Source organism: Pundamilia nyererei, unplaced genomic scaffold (genome assembly GCF_000239375.1).
Source record: "Pundamilia nyererei isolate P.nyererei 1_Seehausen unplaced genomic scaffold, PunNye1.0 scaffold00291, whole genome shotgun sequence".
Taxonomy (NCBI): domain Eukaryota; kingdom Metazoa; phylum Chordata; class Actinopteri; order Cichliformes; family Cichlidae; genus Pundamilia; species Pundamilia nyererei.
Genome location: NW_005187692.1, coordinates 274,560 through 288,762, shown reverse-complemented (window position 1 = coordinate 288,762; position 14,203 = coordinate 274,560). Strand labels below are relative to the sequence as shown.

The following is a 14,203-nucleotide window of genomic DNA, read 5'->3' as shown; positions in this document are numbered from 1 at the left end:
TTAACATTTAGATTTAAATATAATATTTAGATTTAATATTTAACATTTAGATTTAATATTTAACATTTGATGAAAAGTTACAAATATTTTACTAAATGTTGTAAAAATATGTTTTTGTAAGGTTTTGAGCTAAATGTGGAAAAATGTTGCCGTTAATTTCAGCATGTTTCACTTTACAAACGGCGCCCCATACAAACTACAACAGAAAACAGTCTTTACAGTCTGGTACCAAAAAAAATAAAAAACAAAAAACAGATTTTGCCTCTTTGGATAGTTACCCCCTTATAACAGCTGTACTGGAGTGACATTTTTATGACCTATTCTGGCGTTGTACTGCTAAATATTACGGTTAGGGGTGTGACCCCTTTCTAGCTCTCTGCTAGACCTTGTCCGCTAATTCTACTCAGTAACTTGGATATTGTGATTGTGCTGCTGAAGCAGTTTTTAATGGGACTAACTGAACAGTAATTATGGCTTGCTGTCAGGTACAACTCATCCAAGAATTTTGTGCTTAAGTTTTTGTGAGTGAAAAACAAATGTTTTATTCAAATCTTTTACTCTATTGCTCTGGGTTTTGCACCTGTAGAGTTGGATGCACCTTGATACCCAAGCATGCCAGTAGCTAGTGCCCCTCTGTGTGCACTTCCACTTCACTTATTCTACTTCATTATCACTTCTGACTTCAGAAAACTAGCATGACACCTGGCAAAATGCTAATATTGAGGCCTAAATATTAGAGGTGCAACGATACTCGTATCGATATTGAGCCGTTCGATACAGTGCTTTCGGTTCGGTACGCATATGTATCGAACAATACAACATTTTTTATTTATTTTATCAACTTTTCTTCTGATGATGCTGTCTGTGTTGAGCGCTCAGTGGATCTGCATTCGACTACTCCGCCTAGGCTGCACTGTCAAGTGCAGATCCACTGAGCGCAGTGCAAGCTAGCAAGACAGAAGCTAAGCCCTGCTCTTGAAGCTCGTTGCAACATGGCAACTACCTCAACGCTACCCAAAATTGAACCTCCCCCACCCTCATTCAGATCTGGCGTTTGGAACTATTTTGGTTTTCATGTGAAGTATGACCCTGATGGTAAGTGTGTCATGGACAAAAGTAAAACAGTATGTCGGATATGCCACACAATGCTCAATTTGTGGGAACTAGTACTTTAGCGCAGTTAGCTTGTTAACGTGTTGACGCCGTCCAGCCCCAAGCACGGGGCGATCCGCGGTAACTTGTTAACGGAGATTTGCCGCGTTATGGCGTTAATGTCATTTTAACGAGATTAACGCTGACAGCACTAGTGGGAACGCAACGAATATGACTGCACATTTACGCCGACATCATCCTAGTGCAAAGACAAGTGGAAACAGACAAAAACAACAAGCACGCATGCTACAAACTTTACCTGAGTCATTTAGACAGCCGTTTGCACAGGATTCTCCTTATGGGGACCTGATATGTTTAATATGCTGCTGAGAATATAGCCCAGAAGAAGCGTATAGTATAGCTTTTATTTTGGAAAGAGCCATTTCTCTGTAATAAACTCTCTTTTCCAAAGATGAGTGATTTCTCGATCAGATAGATTTAATTTTTTTATTTTGTTGTTTCAGCAACATTAAATTTAAAAACTGTACTTTTGAGTTAAAATATATATTTATAATTTTAATAAATGATAAATTAAAAAGGCATGAACATTTTTTTTTGTATCAAAAAAATATCAAACCAAACCGAACCGTGAATTTTGTGTATCGTTGCACCCCTACTAAATATGCAAAGGCTAGTTACTGAATCACTACATGGCGGTATACATTCAACTTTTATATGCAGCCACTACACAGCATTCTGTTGCCTTATTGCTGAGAAATTATCACTGTGTGACTTACAGGAGAAGAAGTGTATCGTTTCAAGCAGTTTCACCTCAAATTTCTGCCTACTGTTAACTTCTTTACTTATTTATTTATTACCGTATTACTTTCCCTTTTACTACCATCATAGAAGGATGTAATTAATGTACGTGTATCATTTCACCTGGAAGTACAAGTAAGTTAACCTTGAACACCTGCGTTACACTATACAGCCCAGTACTTAAACTACATGTGGATAATTCAGGAACCTAATTTAGAGTTGTTTAAATTGAAGCAGCTTAATAAGAAAACTACAATGGTAGTAATAAAACCAAGTGTCTTACCTCAGAGTAAAGTAATAAGCCTTATCAACACCGTCTCATTCAGAATGCTTGAATTTAAAAAAAAAAAGCAAATAAAAACAAAAACAAGGAAAACAGACAAAGGAAAGAAAAAAGAAAGGAAGAAAGGAGGGAGAGGAACAGAAACAAAATACGGTGAGAGTTGGAGAGGGAAAAAGTTGATTATTTTTAGCTCCGCAAGAGATTCAGCTGCTCCACTCACTGCTGCCTGTCTGTGTGGATGGTGTCAGCTTACATCATGTATGAAGAAGTGCTTCCATCCAAGTCTTTCAAAATAAAACCTTTGTATTTGCAAATAAACTGAGTACTGTTGATGTGCTTACACTGAATTACTCACAATCCACAGTTAAATATAGAAAAATGCTAATTGTCTCTCATTGCAAATTTCCATAATGTGGCTCCTGATGCAGAACAGGTTTCTACTAATTGGAGTAAGAAAGCAGTTTCTTTAGATAGAATAAACAAGAACTATGTAAGAACCAGTCCATATAATAATTTAGTGGTTTTGAAAAATATAATACGAAGATCAACATTTATAATATCTATAATTACATTTATCCATACCTTAGTTTATAGTTCATCTTTTTGGCAACTTAGTTCAATTTAAGATACGAGTTCATGATGACTAGAACTGTACTAGTACACAAAAAGAACAATTGCAGAATTTACGATATTTACTGTTTAGTTTGTTTGTTTTTTAAGCACAGCACATGTGACACAAAATCTTAAAGTCAACAATGTAGATTCAACACTTTACACCCCATTTTTTAAAACACCTTGTACAATGCAGGAATAACATGAAGTAATACTAAAACCAGCATATTGAGGCAGTTAAATATTTAAATACTATATATGCTTTGAATACAGACATCTCGTTCGTTCTCTGCACATGTATAATGTCATCATGTGTACGCATGCTAAATGCATTCACCTAATCTGTTACACGTTACACCAAAATGTCCTTGTGTCATTTTCACTCATTATTTTAAATTGTTTGTGTTCATTTTCACTACACATATTCTTGACCCCACATTACATTTGTCTCCTTTTTTGCCCTTCAGCCTGTGTCGTATGCTCAGCAGTTTCTATAAACTGAAAATCCCTATAGTTTAAAAGAAAAAAAGGAGTTTTATTTTGAAGGTTCAAATCTCATAAAAATCAGTAAAACTCTGTATATTCAGACAGCTTGATACAAAGTCACCTCCTATCAGATTTCCAAACTTGTACCAGTTTAAGGGTGAGAAGGAGGTTTATTATAGGCTTCCTCAACAGCCTGCTGACATGTCAAGAGCAAAGTGGATTTACAAACATACAGCTAAAGAAATATCGCTTAATCTGGCATATCTACTTTTATCATGTGTAGTACTTTTATTTAAACCTCTACAGCACAAACAATCTGTCTGTATGATTGTATGAATATATTAACCTCTGTTGGAAAATCAAACATTTTTAGGTAAATCACACATATGCGTAAAGTCATTATATTAATATTTTATTTAAAATAACTAGAATTATTTGATATTATATATATAAATAGAGTAAATATAATGCTATTTTAATTAACAAGGTGAAATATGACACTATCCTTAAGGGACCTCAACCTGCTCTGATGTTTTGGCATGTGCACATTTATAATGATGGACACTTTAAACTCTTTAATCTGATTTCGTGTGGTTGCACACACAGCAGCTTGATATGGGAGATCATCCCTAAAACCTGAGTGAATCCTAGAGCCTGCAGGGTACACACGTGAAACTGCTATGCTTAGCATTAAAACAGAAACCGGGACCTTTGATGCGGTCAGCGGGCGCACTGAAGAGAGCACATTATCGACTGTATTGTCTTTCATTCATGCAAGCTGCTGCACTCAGAAGGACGAGGTTCGATTCTTGCATGCATAAAAAAATATGATGGATGGATGGAGGAAAGACCAATCGGGTTTATTTTCACGTGTTATTCAGCGTCCTTCATTGTGATTCAGTCCTGCCACGCATTAATATCAACAAACCTCCATTCAGAAATCAAACAGTTTGGAAGACTTTCAACACGCGGACCAGTAAAAACAGACATATTATAAAGATGTGTGATTTTTCTAAACCAATGTGATCCAATCTAATATTCGGCAAGAATAACTGAAATAATAAGAAGATGTAAATTTATAAATCCTTAAACTTTTTAAACTGTACCACTTGTAATCGACCCAGCCTCCTTCCACGACCAGCAGCAAAACGCTTTTTTTCTTCTGAATTGTGTGTGCACGGTGCATTACACGGTGCCGAAATGAAGACTCACATCTCAAAGACTCCGATATTTTACACTGTTTATTTTGAAGCTACGCGCCAGCAGTAAGAGCCAAATCGACTCAAACTGGAGGAATGCTCAATGAAGTCTGGCTCTCTCACATAAACAGAGCACCATCTCTTAACATCCTCAGTTAAGACGTCGTGTTACGGCACACTGAGGATGCTGTCGCCTGGTTGCGAATGACAGACGGATAAAGAAGGAGAGCTCACCCCAGCACTTACCCGACCTTTGACGCAGGTTTACGGGTCACGGCGTCTCTTCCGCAGTCTTTATCCCTGTTCGAGGTGTCTTATGGTTGCGGTTTATACTGAAGGCACGGTGACAGGAAATGCCTATATATTACGACCACTATCGTGTCCGCTCAGAAGCCGTTATGGCGCTCGTGCGGCACAAATGATACGCACGCACTCTCAGATATGATGGTTGTCTTTTTTTTCTTTTTTTTTCGGAATAGTTCATGTACATGATAGAAGGATAAATTTAGGTCAAACTAAAGCCAAATCAGGATTAAATCGGCCTTTTTCAGAGATGCTGTTTGTAAACTGGCAAATTAGGAGTATGTTTCAAATGAAATAAAGGAATTTTTCCCCCAGGTTAATATGAGAGAAGACTATTTTAACTTATGTGTGGTTGGTAATATAAGAGCCATAACAGTGTCTCAATGTTGGTAGAGTTTTCAAATATTTTTCTTTCCCATTAATTTTATTTTGAAAAGTGTAAGCGCTATTTTCGGCACAGTGCAGCGGGAGGGAGCTTTCCAATCTGATTGTACCTCTCACCTAACGGAAGACTCGTGCTCAGTGCTTTATATTTTTATAAAGTTTTAAAAAAAACAGTTATGAAGGTAATTTGTAGAAAAGGAACACCTCCAAATTTGGAGGCCTTCCAAATTTCTTTTTTCTTGACAAGTCCTGACAGTCTAGATTACTGCTCCAAAAGTATCAATTTAACTATGTAAAAACTGATCATTCAGCTGTACAGATCAAGGATCGCTGACTTAACTTAATTCAATTCACATTAATTTTTAAAGTGCCAAACCACATCAACAGTCACCTTAAGGTGTTTTATATTATAAAGTAATGACCCTACAATAAAACAAAGAAACCCCCAACAATCAGATAACTCCCGGCCCAAGAGCAAGCATTTGGTGACAGTGGGAAGGAAAAACTCCCCTATAACAGGAAGAAATCTCCTGCAGAACCAGAGGGAGGACAAAACGGGGGTGTCGAAATTCATAGGCTGCATCCTCCCGAGGCCGCATGTGTAGGCAGATTACATGATGTAATCGATGTGTGATGTAGACTCCTCCGAATGCAGCCAACAAATGTGTCCTCCTTTTCCCCAAATTTGAAGGATGTGTCAGGTGTATCCTTGGTGGCCCACCATATTCCAGAATTCACAGTAAGGCCCAGCCAATTCCAGTTTCCAACAATGGCGGCCGCTACTTAGTTTTAATATTACTCTTATTACTCTTTCTGGATCACAAAATAAACTTTTGTGATATTTTCAGGTGTGTAAACTTCAAATATCTGCTCGGTTTTTCAAGATATCACACATTTGCAAAAGTGCTCCGACATTTTTGGAGATGTCTGTTACCCAACAACTCGATAGCTAGCCGGGGCGATAACAGCGAACTCCCAGCACATCGTTTTCAACCCCCGTAGTCTTTCTCTACTCAGGTTAAACATGATATATAAGTCACTTAGATAATTTAAAAATGTTATTGTTTGGCTTTTTTCAGTGTTTTATTTGTGAGTAAATCGGTTTGGCTGAGATTAAAGTAATAGTATAGTATATAGTTTCACATAGCTCAATAAATGTCAAACTAATTAAACAGAAGTGTGAGATGATTGAGAATTTACGCCAGTGTCCTGTTATATTTTAGATGGAAAGGCCGAGTTTATTAAAGTCCACTAAGACAGCTGGTGATGTAAAACTGAAGGCTAGACGTCCAATTTCACAGCTGCTCATTTCCGGCCTACCCAGCCTTCTGAAGACCAGGGCCACGTAGACCACGAAGGCCGGGTCCTCAGAAGGATACAGCCTATGAATTTGGTCACCCCTAAAGACAAACTGTGGAAGATAGTCAGAGATTAATAACAACTGATGATAATTGACTGGACTCTGTATTTTGAGTCCTCGGTTTTATGGTTCAAGTCAGCAAGTTTGATTGATTGATTGATTGATTGAATCTTTATTTTGAACATGTTGAAAAAGTACAACAAAATAGAATTAAAAGAGACAAATGAACAAAGCAAAACAAAAGGAAAACGAGCAACCACAACTCCAAATAAAGTTCATGTTCAAAAGTTTAGTTAGTGGACAGTATCCATCCAAGACTGTGGACGCCTTCTCCAAGACGGACTGGTGTCAAGGCACCACTCATTTTCAGCATCCAGAATCTCTGCAAGACCCCAGTCAGCAGGACTCAGAGATCCAGAATCGTCTCAGATGGTGTGAAGGGGGAGGTGTTCAAGGTGAGGCTCACTGATCGATCAGGTGTTCCAGCTTGTTGCTGGGGATGTTCAAGACATGAACAGCCTTACCAACCTCCACAGCATGGGCCTGACCCGTGCAAGGATGCTGTTCCATGGTCAAGAAGTAGCAGGTCATTACTGCTGAATATGAAGCCAACCAATGGCTACCTTCTGTGCCTTTTCTGGGTGGGTTTCTCAAAGAAGCACACCAACAGCTCAGAAAAACAACCTGCGCCTAGTGCAGCAGGTCCACTAAATCTACAAGATGATCAGTCAATGGTCAGTCAATGACCTCAAGAAAGCAGTCAACAAGGAAACGAAGAAGGTCTTCTCATGTATCTGTCCTCTGCATGATGTGCCCATCCGCAAGTTCAAAACCGCATTCCACATGCTCTGGCTGTACAAATAAGCACAGTTGAATAGAAGTAGTGGGGGAAAAACCCCTGCTTCTCCCTTTCTGATGATTTTTTGTTTTAATCAATCAATACTGTCAAGTCTTATTTAATTCAGTATGATGTTGATTCTGGAACATATGTTCCAGTTTAGCATAACAAGGATCTATAATAGAGTCACAGCTTTGGATAGTGACTAAAGGAATAAGATTACAAAAGAATAAAACATGAGGAACTTTAATATGCATAAGAAGCTCTGCAAAGCAGCAGCTAAAATTGATACATTATGGAGACGTTCCATTATTAGAGGATTTCTAGAGCATTAATTAGATTTGAAACATACTGCGGACATTTAATAATGTTTCATCTGGCCTGGGAAAGCCTCAGGATAACCCCAGGAAGAAGTAGAAAGAAGCACTGGGGAGCGTTACTTATAGACTTCCCGCTCAAAACACAGTCAGTCTATAAATCAAAAACATATAATGTTTTGTATCTATTGCCTTCATTCAGTCTACGCCTCGAGATAAAAACAGAAAAATGCATTTAGTGTTTTTATCAAAGAAGATAGGAAGAAGGGATCTTCTCTTTCTATTCCCTTAGGAAGAATAACATATTGAAGCACAAGCAAAGTAATTACTCAGACTTTTCCACCCATGAGAGGACCCAACCTCCAGGGCTGGGGAGAGTGGTCTGGAGACCCCTGTAGTGCTGGGATATGTTCTTACAAAGGTTACAGATCCTCAACACGGAGCCTGGGACTCCATTTGCTTTTGTGTCCCAGCTGAGAGGCCACAGCCTGGGGGCAGCAGCCAAACCAGACGTGTGTGTGGGAGGATTTGTCAACAGGGACACCGTGAGCTATCAGTGGGTCTGAGAGTGTCCTTACTGCATGGCTAGGCGACGTGTGAGGAGATTCTCATCCACCAGTGTTTCCCAAGAAAGTGACCAGGGGATTGATTTGGCCTGTGCCCTGTAAACACACACTCACATTTACATCACTTCAGTACCAAGCATTCCCATATCAAGTACTTTAATATTCGTAATCCTAAATCAAAGTCATCACAGTGAAATTTTTATGATTTTCCTTTTTCATTTGAGTTTGAGTCCCCAGAACAGATGTAAGGGCTCTGCTTTGTGTGTGCATGTACGCACACAATGGTTAACACACAAACACACACACACAAAATGCCATAACTCCATGACTTTTTTTTTAAACTCCCCCATGGTTTCACTCCCACTCACCCTCTCTTCCTCTGTTCTCACATACTCACAAACCATTAGAAAAAAAAAAACCCAAACAGATGTTCAACTTTGACCTCTGACCCTTGTGTCACCAAAAGAGGAAGTAGCACTTGTGACCCACAGTGACACCCCAGAAAGGCAGATGATGGAGAGAGGATGGGGATTAAAGCACAACTGAGATTCAAATGTGCGTATTTATTTTAACTGTGTGTGTGTGTGTGTGTGTGTGTGTGTGTGTGTGTGTGTGTGTGTGTGTGTGTGTGTGTGTGTGTGTGTGTGTGTGTGTGGTTTACAGCGTGAGAAAACTCTTTCTTGAGGGAAGTGTTTGACCAACAAGATGCTCCAGAGCAGGAAACGGGGACTGATCCCCTCTGCGGGACACACACACAGATTTATACCAGCATCCTTTATAAGGACGCTTTTTGTCATAATTAAGTATTTAACCCCTGACATTAAGCCTTGTGACCCTGACTCTAACATCAGGAACATCAGTCTTTGTTAGCTGACAGCTGTTTAGCTGTTCAGTTTTGAGCTTTTTATGGTTATGTGAGATTCCAGCTGCTGATGTTCTGCATGCTTCTCACATCTTCTATGCATTATTTTTTCCTCACTCCTGCACGATCACCTGCTCTCTCCTAATAATTTTCACCGGCTTCTGATTGTCTCCTCACATGTTTGACTCAGTTCTCTTAAATCTTCTCTGAAATCCCACCTGCTTCCCACAGGTGTGTATTTGGATCCTCATTCTGTTTGTCAATTCATCTTACAGGTTATAATTTGATTTCAGTTCTTTTGCACATTGTTCAATTCAGTTCAATTGAACTCAATTAAATCAGTAAGTAAAATGTATTTATATAGCACTTTTTACACATAAAGATCACAAACTGCTTCACATGCAGACTGGACAGGGATCAATCTGCTGATCTTCTGATTGATAGATGATCTACTTTACTTCCAGAGCCACAGCCACCCCAACATGTGAGATATGGGTCTTTGTATCTGTAATATGAAGCGAGCTCAACATTATCCAGATTATCTTTTCCTTATCTGACTTCACTTGCCCTATCCTCACTAGTCAGACTAAATGAAACCTAGCTTACACATCCACGCTGATCTTTGAGTATAGTCCAGTCCAAAGTGTTTTTCAATCACATCCAGTCCTCTCATGTCACATCCTGTTTTAAAGGACCTAATACTCAGTTTGAGCCTTTACAGAAAGACTTAACTGACAAATGATTAATTTTAATATACACTCGGTGCAGTGTGAGGACACTTTTATAAAAACAACACATTTAGCAGACGAAATCCACTGAAAACTTCCAGTTTCTTAAAAACAAATGTAATCTTACTCTGCAAAACAGTCTAAGCGTCCAAATAAATATCTTTGTTCTTGAAAAATTTTCTCTTTTCCAAATATGTGATCACTTTATTATTACACAAGTATTATTCTTCGTAACCTACACCTAAATCTTCGTTTTTGTTCCCGTGATCGAGTAGTCAAGTCCTCAGCATGCCATTAATACACACATATATACACAGAGATGGGGTATTAGTCTGTGCTGCCACCTTTTGGGAACTTGCTGACTGTTGCTGATGGCTGCTGCAGCAACAAAGCAATTAATCAAACTTCAAACTGAAGCCACCAGCCAGAAGATGACAGCGCATTATTTTCTCTGACACTTGAAGGTTATCTGAAAGACAGCAGAGATAGCAGTCACCAGGAAACGCTGATTGCACATTCAAAACTTTTGCATTGGATCGTTCTGCTTGGTGAAGCCTGTTATTCGACAGCAGCCAGCCGTTAAAAGTCTCTAATGAAAGGACGCCAATCTGAGCACAACGTTATTCCTGCAGATTAAAGGAAATTAGTTCTTTTATTTTTTAATCATTACGACAAACAGATGAGACAGAGGTAGGCTTGATGAGACAGGACAAAAAAAAGAGAGAAGTGTTTGACAGCTTCTTTGCTGCTGAAAAATCCTGATGATCCAAACTGCCAGAAACATCAGAAATGCACTGAAAGTAAAACTCTCAATTTACTCATCTACTTACTTTATGCTTCAGTCAAAACTAATTTGGGTTGTCACAACTGATTTGCATCAAAATCTTTACGTTTCTCCTTTTCTAATGCGGGTACAGGTGTGTCTATATGACTGGAGACCTTCACCTTCCCTTCCCTTACTCCCTTACTCCCTTACTTCCCTTCCCTTTACTCAGTTGTATATAGCATTTGTATTTGTATTCTATTTTTATCTTATTGTATATTTATTTTATTTTATTCCACTGTATATAGTATTTTATTTATTCTATCCTGTACAGTTGTGTACTGTATTTATTCTTATTGTATCCTAATTTTTGCCTCATAACTTTTGCACTGTCCACTTCCTGCTGTGACAAAACAAATTTCCCACGTGTGGGACTAATAAAGGTTATCTTATCTTATCTTACCTACTGTGTCAGCGCTGTCAGGGCTGCTTCATTTATGTAACCAGTTTAATATTTACTTTGTTTAATATTTACTGACATTAAAAATGGCTTCAACCTTTGAAGCTTTTCACTCAGAACTGAGAAAGAACATCAGGAAGTTATTTTTTCATCATTATTTATTTGAATTAAATTACATTTATTTTTTAATACAATACAATACAATACAATACACTTTATTTATAGAGCACATTTAAAAACCAACGGTATACCAAAGTGCCTCACATAAAAGACAGAAACTAAAACATAAATATGAAATACTATAGCCTCCAGACTACCAGGAAAAAAAATGTTGTCCAATCAAGAAAAATTTTAAATCCCCCAATGTTTGTAAGGTAATTAGAAGACTGAAAAAAAAATTTGGGAAAAAAAAGTTTACATTTTTTAGATATCACATGTCCACTGTAGAGGACATTGGAAGGCCAAACATGTAAAAATGAACTTTGATGGCAAATATTTGCTTCAACTCTTCACCAAGGAGAAGTTTGAACTCAAGGAACTGTAGTGGTTTCTTCCCCCAAAACTGCAAGTCACTGCTATACTGAAGCCACGAGTTGGTGATTGCCAGATCAAAAAGTAGAGAACTGCACATACTGTCGATTTCTGAGTGCGAGAGACCATCCTGTAGAAACTCAACATTCGGCAGCAAGGTCCACGTCACCTATATTGGTAGTGTACTCAGTGGACTTGGCACATGGACAAACCTTTTGTTTTTCTTAGACCATCTTGTGCGTCTGTCCTGAGGTTGATTGCCATTGGCAGAGGATGCCATGACAACTGGCTTGTTGTCCAACCACTTAATGACAGCAAGTTCAGGTCTGAGTACCATATCTGATGCTCCTCCTTCTTTCTTCTTCAAGGGCTTATTCCCTATGATCTTCTTCATCAGACAACTCAAGATCTGGGTTTCCCTCATCAAACTGCAATACATTTCTTTCTGCTTCTAAAAATGACTCCTTTTCTGGTCATTTAAAAAAAGAGAACAAAATGGAGGAAATGACTACAAATTTCCACTACGGAGGACATTTTTTAAACACTTCAATACTATACTAAAATGAAGTTAGAATTAAGCATACTATGTTTTAATGTGTTATTAAGAGACTTTAAAATATGTTAACAACATTTATAGCTAAAAATTGCTCAATAAGAAGTTTTATGCACTTACTTTTCTTCTTCCCATAAAATGTGCTTGCAGCGATGGCCGCCATGTTCCTTAATGAAAAAACTAAAGTTCCCAAAGCTCCACCCCTTCACATTTGGTATCATTGGAAAGTCCTAAATGTCCTCTGTAGATACCCAAAGGAGGCAATTCTGTAGTATGCAGTGCATGGGAGATATTCAGGTTTAGAAAGGTGTTCTACAGAGGACAAATTTGCATTGCTGGTAGTCAGGAGGATAGGACCATAACAAAGCCCCAAGTATGCTAACAGGTCAGTGTCACTAATACACAGGAATAGCATAAACTGCATATCAAGAAAAACATGTTAAAAGCACAAAGCCATAAAAGATATGTATAAAAGGTAAAATAGAGTAAGTCTAGGAATCAGATGCAGGCATTAACGAGCAGGAAAGGCAAGGTTAAACAAATCCGGTGCATTGACTGAAGCATAAAGTAAGTAGATGAGTAAATTGAGAGTTTTACTTTCAGTGCATTAAGCATTTTTTCCCAATAAGTTCAAAGAAAGTAAAATGAATGATTCTTCAATCATTACAGCAGCAAATGTGGCGAGAAACATAAGTAACAAAGAATTCAAAATAGTTTAGACAATTTTATTTATTTTAGAGCATTTTAAGTTTGACTGATTAACAAATAGTTTCAGCAGAATGTGCAGGCCTGTGTGAGAAATGCAGTTACTTTACAAAAGAATAATATGAAGCAGGCTTTGAGTATAAAGTGTTTACTTACAAATGATTAACAACTACTGAGCCATGAACCGGCCCATAGGTGCAAATCCCACGGGTGGTATCCATAGGCAACCACAAGCACCTGTCTGTAGACACTGTGGTCACATCACTATTCAACAGACTGTGAAGTTCTGGCAGTAAATCATTACACAGGTCAGTCTTGCAGTTGTATGAGATGCAATTTGGGTTATGCATGAAAAAAATGAGGGTAAAATGAAATTTTATGTTCTGTTAAATGTTCTCTGTAAACCTTTACTGTCACTTTATTGTTAATGGCAGGTGACTCATGTTTTTTCTCTCCTGTTGCCTGTTTTACAGATCCTACATGACCAACAGGAGGCGTCCTTGCCTTAGTTTAATAAACTGAACATCAGCAGAAAGACCCCAGCTGTATGTTTCATCATGTCCGTGCTCTCCATTGCCCATTATAAGGCTGTTCATTGAGTTCAGATATAAAAAAGCTATTTCCTCCTGGAAATGGCAACAGATGCTGGGCATTTAGAGCAGGAAATATGCAGGTAGGATGAGACGCAGGATTCATTATTATTATTGATCTCACAGCTGGTTTACAGAGGCTAAAAATCTGAGTGATTCTCATGCTTTAATAAAAACTATCCATTTGGAACATTAATTACAGGGTTGAATATGGTCTCCTGCCATACACGTGGTGCTTTGCAGAGATTTACTACATCAGTGAGTCTATAGAAGGTATAACTGCAGGTCCTGAGGTATTACTTTCTTGTCTGTGGCTATAAACAGACAGTAAACACCTTAGTGAGGACAGGTGGAACTTTATAAGTGTTTCTTACAAGATCTACCACTTGTACACAGTACAGCTTCAACTTTTACTTCTTTTTCTATGTGGTTCATCACTATGGGTCATCATAGCAGGGACACGAGAGAGGAGGATTTATTTTTAAGTTTTATGAGCAAGGTGGTTGTTATTGTTTATTAGAAGAGAAAATACATTCATTTAAGTAGCATGACAACTGACATTTGAAAAAGCATAAGCTCTCACTAATGAATGTTGTCCACTGTAAATGTGTCCTGTCATTTTCAAGAATTAAGAAAAATATAAATAACATACAAACGGCTTAAGAAACCTTTTACATTGTTACTTAAGTGACGTGTCATATCTGGTTACATATCGCATTATTTATTTCACGTAAAAAAAATTTTTTTTTTTT

At 38.0% G+C, this 14,203-nt stretch overlaps 1 protein-coding gene across 7 annotated transcripts in view; it reads right to left on the bottom strand.

Moving 5' to 3' along the window:
* Positions 1-4,890, bottom strand: part of abcc9 (ATP-binding cassette, sub-family C (CFTR/MRP), member 9) — a 73,842-nt gene extending 68,952 nt beyond the window's left edge. For 5 of the 7 annotated variants that reach the window (XR_001290605.1, XR_001290604.1, XR_001290606.1 and 2 more), the window contains exon 1: positions 2,195-2,294. The gene's annotated coding sequence lies outside the window, so the exon portion shown is untranslated. Of the gene's footprint in view, positions 1-2,194; positions 2,295-2,414; positions 2,440-4,737 lie in introns of those variants that run through there. The other 2 variants (XR_001290602.1, XR_001290603.1) reach the window with 2 other exon arrangements.
* Positions 4,891-14,203: the final 9,313 nt, after the last annotated feature.